The sequence below is a fragment of the Agelaius phoeniceus genome, chromosome 2 (assembly GCF_051311805.1).
Source record: "Agelaius phoeniceus isolate bAgePho1 chromosome 2, bAgePho1.hap1, whole genome shotgun sequence".
Lineage (NCBI taxonomy): Eukaryota > Metazoa > Chordata > Aves > Passeriformes > Icteridae > Agelaius > Agelaius phoeniceus.
This window is the reverse complement of record NC_135266.1, coordinates 29,807,615-29,822,416: the sequence shown is the minus strand read 5'-3', so window position 1 is coordinate 29,822,416 and position 14,802 is coordinate 29,807,615. Positions and strand designations below refer to the sequence as shown.

At 38.6% G+C, this 14,802-nt stretch overlaps 2 long non-coding RNA genes across 2 annotated transcripts; one reads left to right on the top strand and one right to left on the bottom strand.

Moving 5' to 3' along the window:
• Window positions 1-540: 540 nt before the first annotated feature.
• On the bottom strand, window positions 541-5,504 carry LOC143693324 (uncharacterized). The gene is made up of 3 exons (XR_013180867.1): window positions 5,324-5,504; window positions 4,652-4,760; window positions 541-3,274 (listed from the first exon to the last, which is right to left on the bottom strand). It is a non-coding gene; the product is annotated as an uncharacterized LOC143693324 (long non-coding RNA).
• LOC143693323 (uncharacterized) lies at window positions 3,862-8,788 on the top strand. Its single transcript, XR_013180866.1, has 3 exons — window positions 3,862-4,399; window positions 4,891-4,975; window positions 6,590-8,788. It is a non-coding gene; the product is annotated as an uncharacterized LOC143693323 (long non-coding RNA).
• The last annotated feature ends 6,014 nt before the right edge of the window (window positions 8,789-14,802 follow it).

The window sequence follows — 14,802 nt, the reverse complement described above, 5'->3', positions numbered from 1 at the left end:
TCTACTTTTCTGGAGTACTCCAACAGGCCTGGCCACAGATATCCTCCATAACTTATTATCCTACTCTGTATAACGTTCTCTTGGCACAAGAGTACAAAAAATACAAAAAGAGTACAAAACAGTACAAAAGAGTACAAAAAAATGTGAAAAGGCTTGAAACAATCCACTTCCTAAATATATGCACCTTAGAGAAAAGTAGCACTCAGGTACAGAAAATTATGACCTAAGGCTTGGAAGAAGGAAAGGCTCCAGGCAACATTTCTATATCTGTACCTTTGTCCATGGGAAGATCTCTCAGCCTTATGACAACATGACCAAACATGTGGATTAGAAGAAAACTAGTTTTCTGAATCCATGTTTGTGAGGCATCCAGCCTCCCCAGCACGTATAAACTTTATTTGGAGCTGTGTGGGAACACCACCTGCTCACACTGCTCCAAGAAATTCCACTTAAAACATTCAGAAGCAGCTGGGATGTGAATATTTGATTCATCTCATCAGAAGCTGAAATTAGGATTGAAAACATAGATCATGCATTCTATGTACATTCCAAGAAAATATTTATTTCTTAATATTTTTGTTCACTGAAATATCACAAACTGTTTATCATTTCATTTCTTGTTTATGCTACGGGTTGATGTGGTTTATACCAAACTTTGTAAATGATTTTAAGGTAGCAAATTTGCCATGATTCAAGCCAGTTGATCTGCAGCTAGAATACAAGGTTCAGCTGGAATCAATAGTTTCCATTGTGACCATCAGTTCTGCAGCACATAATGCTCTACAGTATGGTGGGCATGGGAAGCAATTCCCTGAGCTTTATAATTGTATTAATCTATTACTCCTGTAATTTTAGAAAGCATAATGTTACAAATAAAATTCCATGTGCTCCAGGAGCAACTGATAGCTCCAAGTCCAGTGAATGTATTCTTCAGTGGCTGAACTAGTGGCCCATTTTTCTTTATACAGACATAAGGGAAGCAAGATTCAACAAACAGCAAATTTTCCTCAGCTGCAAAGAGCTAGAATGCCTGAGGCTTCTTGTGATGTCTCAGTTTCTTGAAAAATTTTGTTCTTGTTCTGGTCTAAATCCTTTTACCTTTTCCTAGTTGTGCTTATATGCCTTGCACTATTACTTATTTTCTAGTCATAAATTAAAAGGCTGACTGTAGCAATGATTTTTGGAACAATTTTACTGAAATATCCAACCAGGCAGGGATAGATTCCCATTCCTCCACTTAGGAAAATTTATTTTATTCCTATTTGGATGTTATGAAAAAAATACCGCATCTCCTATAACTACTATCTGTGTATCTGGACACACAGCTAGTTTTGGACCAAAAAGGTCCAAAACTTTTTTTTGAAGTGGCAATAGCAAGCAGAAAATACAGATCACAAAAGCCCCTTCTTTACTAGCTCATTTGAGCAGGTCAAGCTGCTGTTGTGAAACCAGATTCTCTCTAGAAATACTCATTTACTAATTCCTGTGTGGATAGGTATTGTTGATTTGAGTACTTCATTAGAGTAAATGCCTCAAAACTCCTTCTCACTGGTTGAAAAATGTAGAACAAGAGATGTAAAATTAATTTGAGATTTTCACCTCTCCACCTTTTTTTCTGGCCTGGATGTCTTCTCCATGTGCCTATGTATAAAAATCTCCACCCAGAACATCCAGGCCAGAGCTAGAATGGCAGTGTTTGGAGAGGAAGACAGACTTATCTCTGAGGAAACACATGAATTTTAGCCAAAATCAAATTTTTTGAGTAATCTATTCTAGAAAACAGGCAATGTTGACAATTCCAGGTCATTTGTTTACCTTGCTATCAGTTGAGACATTCAGCTTCTTGCATAAAAGTTTTCTAATTTGCATACTCTGATCAGTTTTATACTATGCCATCACCCTGTTCTAGGCACCTTATGTAATCCTCTTGCAGTACCTCACCATCTTGTATTCTACAATGTACTTGTCTTCCTGTTTCCTATGAGCCAAAGTGTAATTTTTCACATTTTATTTGTGTGACACTAAACACAGGGAAACACCAATTCCCTAAAAATGTCAGTGGTGTAGCAGGGATTGGTTCTTGCTCCATGTGCCCTAATCTTTTAGTGTTCATGAAAGGGCAAAGGTAAGGATAGAGGGTCACAAAGACTCTCCATGGTTTTGCATAGAACAGAAGGAGCCTTTTGCTATTATATACCTGCCCCGCCCTGCTTTTTGTAGTTATTTTTCCAGGGCAGTCCCAGAGAGAAGATGTTGGAGATGAATTACATAATACAGACTATAAACTAGAGGCATGGACACTTGGCCAATTTCATGCCTACCTTCTGGAATTTCCCTTGTGCCCATATATCTTCAGTTCCCTATTTGTGTGTGGCAGTAACAAGTACCATAGGTTGACCTTCTGCAGTACAATTAAATCATCCTCGCAGACTCAGAGCTCTTGCAGCATTTAAGAAGTTTTTGCAATTGGATACTTCTGAAAACAATTGAATATCTTAGAAACCCAACAACAACAAAAAACCTGGTAACTTCCCTCCTTGCTAATTATCAGTAAATTGTGGCTATTATTAAAACAGCATAAATCCATTAAGAGTTGGAAGTTGCCAGATCTCCTCGAGTCAGAATTTCAGTGTGGGTTCCAGGCCTCCTGTATGGAAAAATTGCATGTGTAGTGTGTGAGCATGCACTTCTTGATCTCTTTTAATCAAGATAAAAATGGATAATGTAATAGCAGAGTTTTCAGAAAGAATGCAAATTGCTGTGCATTGCAATGAAATGTTTCCCCTTAGGATTAGAGTGCCTAGTAAGACTACTCAGCATGAGCTGGAGCTGATATATGAAGCTTTTGCTTGCATAAAGGCAGACAGGTTAGAGCTCAGCTGGGCCAACCATAGGGTCTGGTTCTTCAGCACTTAATCAGGCAAAGCACCTGTGGAAGTCAGAGAGGTTTGCCCCTTAATGAGAATTACCCAGCTAAATCTCCCTCTGCAGGGCTGGCAGTGTAATCCTGCAGCAGGAAAATGATACATAGGGGCCCCTAATAAAAGTCTTAATTTGCTTTGACCACTGCTGGCATTTTAGGTCCACAATGGCCTTGGAAGTTATCAGTTGTACTTTGTTGGCCAGCACATAATGTTCAGAGATAATTCCTCTTCAGAGCCCTCTGCTTAAACCCACTCATGTCTTTTCTGCTGCATGCAGTTTTTCTTCCACCTCTGTGACTCCTGTGGGGATGAAAGGATCTGGAACTGCCTGCCTCTTCCTTTTTTTCTTCCTATGGAAATGATAATAGACAAAAATATGTAATACTTATTTACCAAGAAAGATTAAATCATGCTGCAAATTAAAGAGAAATATATATTACAAAAGTACAATTAAGGACTTTGACACTTGATCAAAGGTACTGCATGGCATAAAGAGTTAATGTGGCAGCTCAACCAAAGCTCTGTGAACTCTCTCAGCCTTCAACAAAGGTGAGAAAGTGTGTGTTAGAGCAGCCCCAAGTGAAAAAGCCTTACCTTAAGTTTCATAAATTCACATTCTCCTTACATTTAAAAGATGATATTACTATGGCTCAGCTGAGGGTTGGTAAAAAACCAGTAACTGACCACAAGGCTGATACATATAAATGGGAACGGTGTGAGGAACACTTTGAGAGCACCTCGTATGGCTTGCAAATGGGAATGTATTAGCTCACATCTCCCAAATGTTTTTCTTCTGCTTTAATTTTCTGTTCTGCTAAGCCATCACTGAGATATCTTACTGGCTCAGAAAAAAAAAAAAAAAGAGCAGTAAGTAAGATAGACGATCTGTTAAAGCAAAGGCTGCATTTTTAATAGCTATAACAACAGCACCAGGGGAAGCAATAACTAAGTAGTTCATCCCTTCACAAATCTGTCAGGACACACTCTATACAGCTGCCAAAACAATGGTAGTAATGCAGAGAGGTGCCTAATATTGTCAAGTCTGAAATTGTTTGATGCAACAAACAATTATCAATATTAGTACATAACCCTACCTAGCAAGGCCTCCTGGAAAATCTGCTTTTATCGGATTTCCACCACAAACACCAAGTGATAATGTGGAGAAAGTCTTTTCCAGCCCACTAAAACTGAACTAGCCAGAATGCAATGCAAATAGAGGACTCCAGCAGGAAGAAACAAACTCGATGCCTATAAGTAAACTGAGATGAAGTATGAGTGAAGCAAAGGAAACAGCACTGACTGATCTGTGAAAACTAGTAGGACCTCCAAGAATTTCTTGAGCTCCACCCAGATGTGATGCTGCTCATGCAGAAGTATATCTTCAAAGAAGAAGTATCTCCATTCCTTCCTGTGGCTGCCATGTGCCAGGTGATCAAGCTCGTATGCTCTTTGCACAGGATGCCCACTCCTCTCAAGTAAGTGACAATAGTCTTTATAGAGACATTAGAACTTCTTTGGACAACTATTTCTATACAGGAGTACATTAAAAATAGCAAATAAAGCTAGCCATGAATGTCAATTAAGTAGCACTTGGCATACTTTAATTCCTTTCCTTTAAAGTGGGTAGCATAGCAATCTTTTTAGAGTTTATCACAGAAATTTCAAAATGTACACAGAATTATAATTTTAATTCATAAGTGTTATGATTCAGAAAGAAATGCATTTACCTGTGTTGACTTTAATATAAGTATTTAGGAAAGCAAGACTTCTCTTGTTCTTGGGGAAGGAAGGTTGTCAGGGCTCCAAACTTAGGAATCACTCTTCACATCTATTGCTCTGTTGTCAAAAACTTAGATTTATTTTGCAGGCACACATTGTATTAGCAAATAAAGATGTTAAGCTTAACTCCACTGAATTTTTATCCCTCTTTATCCTGTCCCTCTGTACATCAAAATCCTTGCTCCAGCTTGCTGAAGTTCACCTGCATGTTTCCAAACACTGGAAATGCAGAGGAAACTGAAAAAGGGAATTAACAACAACAACAACAAAAGGTAATCTTATATATAAAAATTGTTTTATGTATGTAATTATAATGCTTATTTCCTGAGTTCTTTCTTGAGGATACTCTATTGCCTGCAGGGGTCACTGTGACTTCCTCAGGCCTCTACTACAGCTGAAATCCGAAAGAGCTAAAAACCAACACAACATTATTAAAATACAAGAAAACAGCTTTCTTTGTTTTTTCTTTTCTTTTTTTTAATTAAAAAATTACTATCCCATCCTCAGAACTTGTTATCAGGACTTTGATAAATTAAAATAATACTCTTTCTTTGATGTTTTGGTGTATGGGCGACTACGTGATTTACCAGCAAACCTAAAATTTGGCCCTCTCCACTTACCCCATGCTTTGTCTGTGGATTTCAACAAAGAGGTCTTCAGTGTATTTCAAAGTAATCCCGGAGAGAAGCATCTGAGTAATCTAGGGGATGCCCAAAGCCTCTGCCTTCCCCCCCACTCTGGTGCTTGTGCAAGCAGTGCCTGTCAGACCCTTGCAGACTGCATATGTCACCTTCCCGTATGCTGGCCCTCCTTCCACTACTTTTGTGCAGTAATTGTACAATAACTTTCCTGTACAGTGACTCTCTGTATCCATAAAAAGAAGGGGTTGGGTTTTTCTCTGAAGATCGCATCCCAAAGTCTTTGCTCAGCCCTTACCCTTGCAAAATCTCATTCAAATCAATGGATATTTGCATGAGAAAGCGATCAGTTAAAATTAGACCTGAGTGAAATAGGGCTTGGTGAGGGAAAGGGGGAGGTAGTGGTGGGGGGTAATAGGTGCTTTCACTTCATGCAGCATAACATTTGATGCATTTGATGGGGTTTGTTATGATTTGTTCAATCAGATTATATAAGTTTTTAGATTATTTGCCTGTCGAGGTAAATTGGACTCTTTAAGAATTTTGTTATATGTTTTCTACTTTCTTGAGGCTCTGCTTGCAAGATCAATATATTTTGTTAATAAAATATAAATAAAATTAAGATAAACACAATCAAGCAGGATAGATCACTCAGCCAGAAAATAAAAAAGATACAATTTAATTGCCCACCCCAGGTCAGCACAGTTCTCTGTTACCAAACGTGCTGGACATTTGGCTTGACAGTGAATGATCCAGCTGATGAGAATGTGCCAGTAAGGTCTGAATCAAAAATGTAGGAGGGCAAGTGGGGAGAAAGGAGAGAGAGGTAAAAAAGAAAAAAAAAGAAAAAAAAAAGCCTAAAAGTTTAGGTCCAACACTCTCTGCTACCTCATAAATGTTTATTTGTTGTTCAAAGGTGCAAGCACCCAATATTTACCACTGACATTTAACAAGACATAATAACTTGAAGCTGCCCTCATCATGTTCTGCAAGTGACAAGGGATGACAATGAAGACAATTTATGTAGGGACCAAAGAAGTCCGTGCTGTAGCCCTTTTTCTGGTTGAAGATCTTGTATTTTATTGCTTCTCCACATAAAGCTTCCTGTTTATGCTTTATGCTGATGGAGTGAATTTCATCCTTCATAATTTCGCCTACCCTAGCTCAAGTCACTTAGGAAGCCTTTATGTAGATTTTACACTTAATTAACATAACCTCATCAGACTTGGTATTTTCTGGAATTTGCAGAAACTGGATGTCTTAAGAAACCCTGGCTGCAGATGAAGTCGTAAGGATTGCTTTGCTGAGAAAGAGGAAGAAAAATATTGTATACAGCAAAAAGGCGAAGAAAAACTTGGATAAGAAGATGGATTTAGTGGGTTAAGAAGTCACAGAACTTTGACAAAGCACAACTTTACTAATACAAATAAGAACCCTGAGCTGCATTTGAATTCACATCACACCACACCTGGTAAGAATTAGTCTAGCACAGCATCATCAATCATAGTGTGGTTGTCAGTTTTGACATCCTTTAAGTCTACGTTGTATGCTTAATGACTACATTACAGAAAATGTAAACAGACACCAAACATTAAGGTATGCCCTATATTTTTTTTAAGTTGCTGTACATTTAAAATAAAAAAAAAACGAGCACCAACAGTGTTTTTCATAGAGGGTGAATTAGTAAACTGTAAAACAAGCTGCTATAAAATAATCAGAAAAAAATTTTCTTAAACCAAGAATTAAAAAAAAATCAACAAAACAAAAGCCACAAAACAAAAAAGCTTGAAATATTAAGGAACTTTGATTAACCATTTAGGGAAAACAACAATTTTAGAGGAAATAGACACTCACTTATATTTTGCTATTGTATATTTTTTCTCTGTGAAATATCATTAAATATTATCTTTACTATGCATCCTGTGAATTTTTCAGTTTGATATTGTGACCATGATTTACTAATAAGGACTCTGGAGTGACTTGTGAGTCCATTACAAGCCTTGTATTAATAATTCATAAGGGAAAAACATGCTGAAGAAGTGCTTGGGATCATGACCTAAGTGAAATGCCTGAGTTCAAACTAAAAATTTCCCAAATTCCGTTTTTATTATTAGCAGATTTCTAGAATTACAACACTTACAAGAAAGCTTTCAGTTCTTCAGCTCAGAAGGTTGACCAGGTATTATGACTATAAGGCCCCTTGTCTCATTTGCTTGTGTGATTTGTGATTAAAACTTCCACAGACTTCAGCGAGTGCAGGATCAGGTCCCTCAACAACCCATTCAGGGGGAAGCTTAATTTGAGATTTTAGTGAGTGTTTATTTTCTGGCTCAACAGCAGTATATTTTGGAAGTGCGAAAAATGTATGCAAAGAAGGGTCAAAATCCAGATGTAAGAATGAATAGCAAGAATACATTCAAAGGGTACAGGAGGAGTGAGAACTGTAAATACATCTGTGATTTGGTCTGTGAAAGGTAATGCTATCTCTTTACTGAAACTGCATTGTACGTTCTTGTGGTATGTATGTAACTGCCTCTGCAGAGAAATCTAAAAGGTTTCAAAATAAAAACCCTTACTTTTTCTTTGTAAATTGGTTTCATTAAGCTTCCAAAGTAAAAAGAAGAGCCAGGAAACAATGTTTTATTTTAATTCATTTAAATAATCTTTCTCATTTCTGTGATCTATCACTCACAGATAAGAAGCACCTTGTGAATTTTATTATTTCTACAAAATAGATCTTATTCAATTAGCAACTGTCACTGGAAAAAAACAGACAATAAACCTCCAGATCTGATTAAAATGGAGAGAAACTTTGAGTGAAATGCATGATATTTGAAAACGGTTATATTTCTTTGAAAATGAGCATTCTTCCAGAAATTACTTTCAAAGTTTTTTACTGAGCATGAATCAAAGACCCAAAGTTGGTTTAATTTTAGTCATCAGGAACAAAATTTGAATTGGGAACTGCCTCAGATATCTGTAGTTTTAATTTAGCTATTTGTTTTAGGAATAATAATGTTTCAAAGCTTTGAGGGAATTCATGTCTTTTTGGAATTTTGATTTATTCCTTTAGGACCCCCAATCATTTTTAGAACAAGGAAAAAAAAGAGAAGCATTTTTCACACACATCCCAACTTTATTAAAACATACCAGCCCAGAGAAAGAAACTCCACAATTTCCTATATCTCAGTTTGTAAATGAGAATTTTATTATTACAACATAAATTATGTAAAACAATACAATTAAAATCCTTCTATATGTTTGATTACCACAGGTCTGGATTATTATTTAAAGTTGAGATACTTTCACAAATTTGTGTGTGGGTGGCACAGTAACAAAGTTTTGAATATTAATTACTATTTTTGTAAAGCAATTCTCATAAGTCTTTGGTCTAAGCCAACAGTCCTTATTCAAGCAAAACAACTTGAATGCTGTGGGAGTTTTACCTAGCTCAGTACTTCAATCTCCTTAGAGATCAATAAATAATTAAAAATTTTATCTTACAAGCCACTGTGTTTTAAAATTGACTTCTTTTAAATTAATCTTTGCTTTACTTGTTGGAGAAATGGTAGAGAATTCCTCCCCTGCCTTTGTGCCTGCACCCCCTTAGAAAAGTCTGTGCAGTGCAGGATCCTGCAACGCTATATCCAGCCCTAGTTTGGTTCTGAAACGGTCCCATTTTTGGATTGCTTTTCCTTTAACAACCTGATTACGCTGCACGATTTACTTCCACAGTTCCAGAGCTCCTCATTACTAATTCCAATAGCAAAACTTGCCAGAACCCCTGAGAAGCAAACCTTCAAATCTAGAATTAAATAACAGAATATATTACACATTGGACATTTTCAGGGAAACTTTACTTGAGGGAAAATAAACACAAACATCTTGTTCTGTGATCTGTAAGTAAACTGCTTCAACTGCTGTGCTGCTCCTAGAAAAGCTTTTGACAATTATGTCTTTTAAGCCAAAGTTTTAACAGTGTGTTTCTGAGGCAGGCATACATACTTCATACAGTATTAATAAAGGGTTTCAGAATTAATGAAAATGTGCTGTATTCACATATAATGAATAAGCACCTAATTAAAAGCACAGTAAAACCAGATATTGGTGTGAGGTTTTTTTTTATTTTATTTTTTTATATTAATATCTATTGTATTACTTTAGCCTTTAATGTGAGCCTCTTCAGCTGACTGATGCCCAAAGGGGAGCTAACAAATCGCTCAGCTGGTGGCTGACACTGGTCCTGAAGAAAGCTAGTAAGGAACACTTTGCAGTCTTTCAGAGCCTCTACACCAGCTGTCACCCAGCTATGGGTGCTGAAAAGCTCCTGTCACTTCATCCAAAGGGATTTACTTGGTCAGAAGGAAAATTTAAATACAAAGCATGCAGCTAAGAAGCTAGTGAAAAGGATTATGAGTGCACAAGAGCACATGTGTATAAGACACTAATACATCTTTAGGAAATTTCAGATCCCCAAAGCCAGGATTACTGCCAGAGGCAGGGTGGTATACGTACACTGGGACCTTTACCATTAGAGTTATTATCTTCCAACTATTCAACTTTATAGGTCTTTCATCATGTGTGTGTGTGTGTGTGTGTGTGTGTGTAACCGGGGGGGGGGAGTCTTGGTGGTTGTGAGGAAGAGGAGGAGGTTGTTTTAAAAAATGCTTTCCTTATCTTCAAAAGGGGAGCAAAAAAGACATTACTGACCTATTATTCTGTAGTTTTCACCTGCATTTAAAACACTTCATAGCTTTTTATTTATCATCTACTGTTAAACATGTTGCGTGTGTGTGTGCACCGTTGTGCAAATGGACCCAAACGTCCAGCTCAATTGTTTAATCATGACTAAAGCAAACAAAGCACGGCGTCTTATGCTCCCCAGCAGAGCTGCTGAGTGGAGGAGTTGAACGCACGGGAGAGGTGCATGGCAGGAGACACCTGCCCAGACAAGGCGAGGTCGATCTGTGTGATCTGGCCATCTTTGCAAACTGACACTGAAGAAAATGGCATACTAGACCGGCTATTTGAGCCTGAAGGGGAATGGCAGTGGGAAGAATGCAGTGCTACAGAGAGTTGGAAATGCTGTGCCAGAAAGAGTTGAGCGAGGGCAGTTGAATCTCAACTCCAGCCTTCTCTTCTTGTTCCTTTTAATTTTTTTTAAATTTTCTGTCATAAATGTAATTTTAAAATCACCGAAGGGAAAAAGAAAGGAATAGAAAATATGAAACAGAAGAGTAACGTCTATAAAACTTACATTTTATTTTAGCCAGCTTAACAGTGCAGTCACACTCGACTCGGAGCAGCACCCATGCTGGCTGGCCTGTGGCGAGGCACTGCTATTCTATGTTAATAAAGCCCCTGGCCTGACCTGCTGGATGCAGGAAAGTTGATGATGATGCCAAGTTGTTTAGAGGAGGAACGGAAGGCGAGACCCCAGCACGAGATGCCGGCTGGCACTGGCGAGCCCCGGGGCGGGTCACGCTGGCCGTGGCTGCTGTGGACTGGGCCCCGCAGCCCCGGGCCGCTCTCCACAGCCCCGGGCCGCTCTCCACAGCCCCGGGCCGGCCCCGCAGCCCCCGTCCGGTTCCCGCAGCTCTGGCTGGCCCTGCAGTCCTGGCTGGCCCTGCAGTCCTGGCCGGTCCCCGCAGTCCCGACCGGTCCCCACAGCCCCGACCGGTCCCCAAAGCCCCGGGCCGGCCCCCACAGCCCCGGCCGGCCCTGCCCAGGCGGCAGCGTGACCGAAACGGGGGGGAGCAAGGCAGGAGGGCGCGGGGCTGAGGGGAGGAGGGGATGCAGGCAGGAGGGCTGGGGTGCCTGGAATTTTAGGAAAATTTCACCCGCAGCTCCTGCGGACAATGGGGAGGAGTGGGAAAGTGGCAGTGAAACGTGGAAGGTTTAATGGAGAAATCATCTTTTTGGGGAAATTCTCCTCGTAGAGCCTTTAGGAACATTAGCATTATGTGCCTTACAAAGCCGGAGGTTTAACAAAAAGTGCTACACAGCGAGAACCAGCTGCCTTTAGAGGTCACTAGAACATCACTGCAGTATTTACAAATTTTCCATGAAGGATTAGAAGTTACTCTAAAGCCCTATATACACTATATACAGTTCCAGTGGATGCTGTATACTATTATCTAAATTTCTTCACATAGACTATCATGTATCTGCCCCAGCAAAGCTGATTAGTGAAGCAGCTTGACTCTGACATATCCTTTATGCCAGCCACAAGCTGCCTTGCACAGCCACCTTATTCACTGTGGAGACAGGCCTGAAGCAAGATTGTAACACAACAAATGCAAATGAGATGAGCCTTACACCACTTAAACTGAGATGGCTATAATATGTAACAGCTTAATGTGCCCACAGAAGTGATTGATGCCCCCTCCATATCTCTAAAGAGCTTCAGTTTTGATGCACCCTGTTTTTTAACTAATATTTCTTATTGCTCCTCTTCCTGGCAATGTTTTTCTCTTTTTCCTCAGTGTAGAGAAAAGAGGAAGGAAGCAAAATGACAAAGAACTTATCAAAGCTGGTTGTCTCTCTCAAGATCCTGACTTATGAAAACAAAAATTTGAAGGATCCCTTAACCAGCTCTTAGCAGTTTGTTTAGATTATTCCAGCAGAAATTTGGTCCTTTGTAAATCAGTTATCCTTGATATTAAGCTGGAAAGAAGCAAGGAAAGATATTAACTGGAAAGAAGCAATGTTTGTAACCTGACAAACTGTTTCGCTTGGGGCAACACAGTCTGAGGGTCTCAAAGAGCTATTGCCATTAATCCAGACAGACCACAGTCACTCTGCCTGATCAGTAGATAGCCACAAATTTTAGGAAAATTTCAGACAAATCTAAAAACCTCTACTAACCTAGCTGGCTATATATTTCTAATCAGAATTCTTTCCCTGTCCTTCAAATAAGTAGAAAACAGATTTCTCCATTTCCCCTAAAATCAATCTTTCACTTTATCTGTCAGTTGCTTTCTCCCAATTAGTATTCCAAATTCATTTATTTTTGTCATAAATTAAATTTTTTTGTGTACCTTGGCACGAGTTTTTCATTCAATACTTGTGAGTAATGTGACAGACTTAACGTTGTGTTGCTTAGCAGTAATAATAATAATAATAATAAAAAAGAGTAACTTTGTTAATGAATTGAGATGAATCAAAAATGCCTTATTAATTATTGCTTGCCTAGTAGGCTAAGCTTTGGCTCTTCACCTCACTGGCCCAGAGAACATTTCTTGCCTTTGGCCATGTCGGAGGGGCTCATTAAAACATCTCTTGGGAGCAGAAAGAAATTGTTAGTGAAAAGCAATGGTCAGTGCCTCAGCTAGAACCCAGAAGGGAAGGGAATCCCTCATCACTGAGAGCTAACAAGGCTGTATGTATTACACCTGTAATCAAACTGCTCTGAAAATGCCAGGAGACCACTGAGCTCTCTTTGTGATTGGTGAAGTTATCTGAAAATGCTGAATCCAATCCATAATTGATGTGCACACATACAATTACAAGCCTCCAGATATCAGTTAAAATGTTGCAGTTGCAAGCCTTAAGGAGTGGTAAACCTTAACATGCATGGCATAAAATAAGGTGTTTGACATAATAGAAGTGAACCTGTTTTGCTTCCATGCACTGCCAGTTAAATTTTAATTGAATTTGCTACATTTGTTAACAGATGTAATTATAGGAAACCTTACTGAAAAACAATGATATATGGATGGGCTTGGGTATCTTGTTGGTATTTTGTAAATCAGGGCTGGGGCATCTTTTCATTTTCACATTTTGTGAATTAATTTGTGTGTTTAATAAAGATCTACATCACTGCTTTGCCTAAGGTGAGTAAAATTTGCTATGACATGCAATGTGACCTTGGGATATTGAAGTTTGAGAATTTTACATGTCCTAAGGTGAAAACTGGTGCCTCTTGAAAACTTGAATTTGTTTCTGGCCTCCCTGTGATCTCCTAGAATAGTCAGAATTGCAAATTGCTTTCAAGGCTTGGCTTCCAAGTAAGTCACCCTCTAGTAGATGAGACACTGAATTGTGAGATGAAAGATGGCTTAAAATGAGTTCAACAGATAAATTTACAAGTCAATTGTATAATATTCTCCAAAATATTATATATACTTACTACAGCTCATCCAGTCAGCCTCAGAATTAGTGTTTTCCTTTCATTTTTATATTTGTTTCCTTCTTGGTTATTATAAGAGAAAGAAACTGTCTTCTGATGAGATGTATAAGCAGATAAGCTTATAGAGAAGCTGTAGATTCTAATCACTCTGGGGAGAGGATGGCAGGACAGTGGGAAGACTGTGCAATGATAAAACAGGAAAAAGCAAGTGGAGAAGAGATGATGTAGAATCACTCAACTACCCACTATAAATATTTTGGAGTTTAGAATGGGACAATTACTATGAGTTTAAGATGGGCCAATTATCATTGCTGCTCAAGAGGGCTTCCCTATGTTGTGAAGTACTTTGATGTAAAAAATGATTGATAGATAGATGAATAGATAGATAGATAGATAGATAGATAGATAGATAGATAGATAGATAGACTGATGCCTGGATCCATTGGAAATGGACTACAACATGAAGAACATGGTCTACTGCGCTCTGTCTGGTGATACTGTTTATGCTACATCTGACTCTAGGGTGTTCTTCTAAACAGTTACAAAAATAAACTAAAATATATTGGCCATTAATGAAGACAAATCACAGAATGCCTCTTTCCAGTGCATCTGCCAGTGTTTGGCAAACTCTCTCTTAGCCATGATGTGGAAGCTTTCCACTGCCCAGCCTTAACTGCCTCAAGACATACTGCCCTAAGTCGGGTGGATGGGCTGCCTCTACAGACACTGGAAAGAGACAGCTATGAAAATTGTCCCACCTATCTTAGAGGGGCAGATCTGTGCTTCAGAGGCAGCGGGAGTCCAGTTGAGACTGGAGAAGGCAAAGGCTTAGGAGAGATGAATCCTGCCTAAAATGGCTTGTCTTTTTTATTGTTGTTTTGGGGGTTTTTTTTGTGGGTTTTTTTTTTTGTTTGTTATTTTTGGTTTTTCAAGATTTCATTTGTAATCTTACTAAAGCCCTCATCATTAAACTGTTTTTCTGTCTGGATTTTTGTTTTAGCAAGGCTTCATTTCGCATTGTCTTTCAATTGTACCTTTTTGAAAACTGCAGTGAACTGGAAGGTTAGAGAAGAAACATTGCTGATCAAATACCATCTCAAAGGGTTGGGCTGAGAGGTGTAGACAGAGTTCAAATACCTACTGACATTTGTTTGAAGGAACATTTAGTTTTCTGTTTTATTTTTATATGCAAGATTAAAAAGGGAAAAATATACAAAACTGCAGACCCTGGGAATTTTAAAAATGTAATAAACCCCTTTTTTTCCTATTATTCCTAAACTATAAGGAAGGTAGTTGAGACCTGAATGACTTTAAAACTGATGCCACTCTG